Below are 2,680 nucleotides of genomic sequence, written 5' to 3' on the forward strand. Positions count from 1 at the left end.
TGGAAGGAAAGTTATGACCAACCTAGATAGCATATTCAAAAGCAGAGACGTTACTTTGCCAACAAAGGTCCGGCTAGTCAAGGCTATGGTTTTTCCAGTGGTCATGTATGGATGTGAGAGTTGGACTGTGAAGAAGGCTGAGCGCCAAAGAATCGATGCTTTTGAACTGTGGTGTTGGAGAAGACTCTTGAGAGTCCCTTGGACTGCAAGGAGATCCAACCAGTCCATTCTGAAGGAGATCAGCCCTGGGAGTTCTTTGGAAGGAATGATGCTAAAGCTGAAACTCCAGTACTTTGGCCACCTCATGCGAAGAGTTGACTCATTGGAAAAGACCCTGATGCTGGGAGGGATTGGGGGCAGGAGGAGAAGGGGACGACAGAGGATGAGATGGCTGGATGGCATCCCTGACTCGATGGACGTGAGTCTGAGTGAACTCTAGGAGTCTGGTGATGGACAGGGAGGCCTGGCGTGCTGCGATTCATGGGGTCACAAAGAGTCAGACATGACTGAGTGACTGAACTGAACTGAACTGAAAAATACAGATATATACTAAAATGCTCACCAAAATAATAATAATTGCTTGATCTGAGTGGTGATGTGGGGTGTTTATTGCGCTATTTTTCTGACTGTGTAGAAATTTTCCAATAAAATTACGGAATTTTTTTAATGAATTTATTTATTTTTGGCTGGACTGGGTTTTCATTGCTACACGCAGGCTTTCTCTAGCTTCAGGGAGCGGGGGCTACACTCTCATTGTTTCAGTGCAGGGTTTCTCATTGTGGTGGCTTCTCTTGTTGCAGAGCAGAGGCTCTGGGCATGTGAGCTTAGTAATTGCAACCCACAGGCTTAGTTGTTCCTCAGTATGTGGCCTCTTCCTAGACCAGGGATCTAACCCATGTCCCCTGCATTGGCAGGCGGATTCTTTATCACTGGACCACCAGGAAAGCCCAATAATTTATTTTTTAAAACTTTATAAATGTTTGTTGAGCTATTGCACAGAAACTTTACATTTTAGCTGAAAATGCTCTCTATGCACAGAACTTTCTTTCAAAAATTAATTGTAGCAATTCAGATTTGTGGTTAGAATGTGGCAAGATAAGTATCATCATATGTAAAATAGTTTAAATGAGTTTCCAGTTAGAAAGCTGATGGGAAAAAAAGCTGATGTCATCCTATGAATCAGTGGAAAGTTACTGCTGCTGTCTAATTGAAGAAAGTAACCTGGTGGAATGGGGATTTTGGTCTCTGCAGGTCAGAGATTTTCATTTCTTGATTTTGTCAATAGAAGGAATAAAAGTGAAACTCTGAAAATAAGAAATTGAAATTATGGACAAGAAAGTGGGCACGAAAATTGTTCCTGGAGGCCCCACATCCAGAACCAGAACCACTCTGGAACCAGTAGCAGAAGGAAATTGCAAGAAACGTGTGTTACCCAGTTTTCTACGGATAGAGAGGAAAAACAAAATAACACCAGAAGGAATGTAAAAATAGCATTCTAGCCTGTCCATAGATAAGAATAGAATTAGCTAACAGTAGAATGAAAAACACTCTTGTATAGCTTGCCTTTTAGACTTTAAAATATATATGTGTGTGAACAGTCAATATGATTTCTAATAAAGAAATACTTAGTTCATTTCAGTTCAGTTGTGTCTGACTCTTTGCAACCCCATGGACTGTAGCACACCAGGCCTCCCTGTCAATCACCAACTCCAGGAGTTCACCCAAACTCATATCCATTGACTCCGTGATGCCATCCAACCATCTCATCCTCTACCGTCCCCTTCTCCTCCCACCCTCAATCTTTCCCAGCATCAGGGTCTTTTCAAATGAGTCAGCTCTTTGCATCAGGTGGCCAAAGTATTGGAGTTTCAGCTTCAACATCAGTCCTTCCAATGAACACCCAGGACTGATCTCCTTTAGGGTGGACTGGTTGGATCTGCTTGCAGTCCAAGGGACTCTCAAGAGTCTTCTCCAACACCACAGTTCAAAACATCAATTCTTCGGTGCTCAGCTTTCTTTATAGTCCAACTCTCACATCCATACATGACCACTGGAAAAACCATAGCCTTGACTAGACAGACCTTTGCTGACAAAGTAATGTCTCTGCTTTTTAATATGCTGTCTGGGTTGGTCATAACTTTCCTTCCAAGGAGTAAGCGTCTTTTAATTTCATGACTGCAATCACCATCTGCAGTGAATTTGGATTTTTATTTGTCAAAATAAAGTCTGACACTGTTTCCACTGTTTCCCCATCTATTTCCCATGAAGCGATGGGACCAGATGCCATGATCTTCGTTTTCTGAGTGTTGATCTTTAAGCCAACTTTTTCACTCTCCTCTTTCACTTTCATCAAGAGGCTTTTTAGTTCTTCTTCGCTTTCTGCCATAAGAGTGGTGTCATCTGCATATCTGAGGTTATTGATATTTCTCCCGGCAATCTTGATTCCAGCTTGTGCTTCATCCAGCTCAGCATTTCTCATGATGCACTCTGCATATAAGTTAAATAGGCAGAGTGACAATATACAGCCTTGACGTACTCCTTTTCCTCTTTGGAAACAGTCTGTTTTTTCCATGTCCAGTTCTAACTGTTGCTTCCTGACCTGCATATAGGTTTCTCAAGAGGCACATCAGGTGGTCTGGTATTCCCATCTCTTTCAGAATTTTCCAGTTTATTGTGATCC

This window comes from Bubalus bubalis, chromosome 1 (assembly GCF_019923935.1).
Source record: "Bubalus bubalis isolate 160015118507 breed Murrah chromosome 1, NDDB_SH_1, whole genome shotgun sequence".
In the NCBI taxonomy this organism is placed as follows: Eukaryota; Metazoa; Chordata; class Mammalia; order Artiodactyla; family Bovidae; genus Bubalus; species Bubalus bubalis.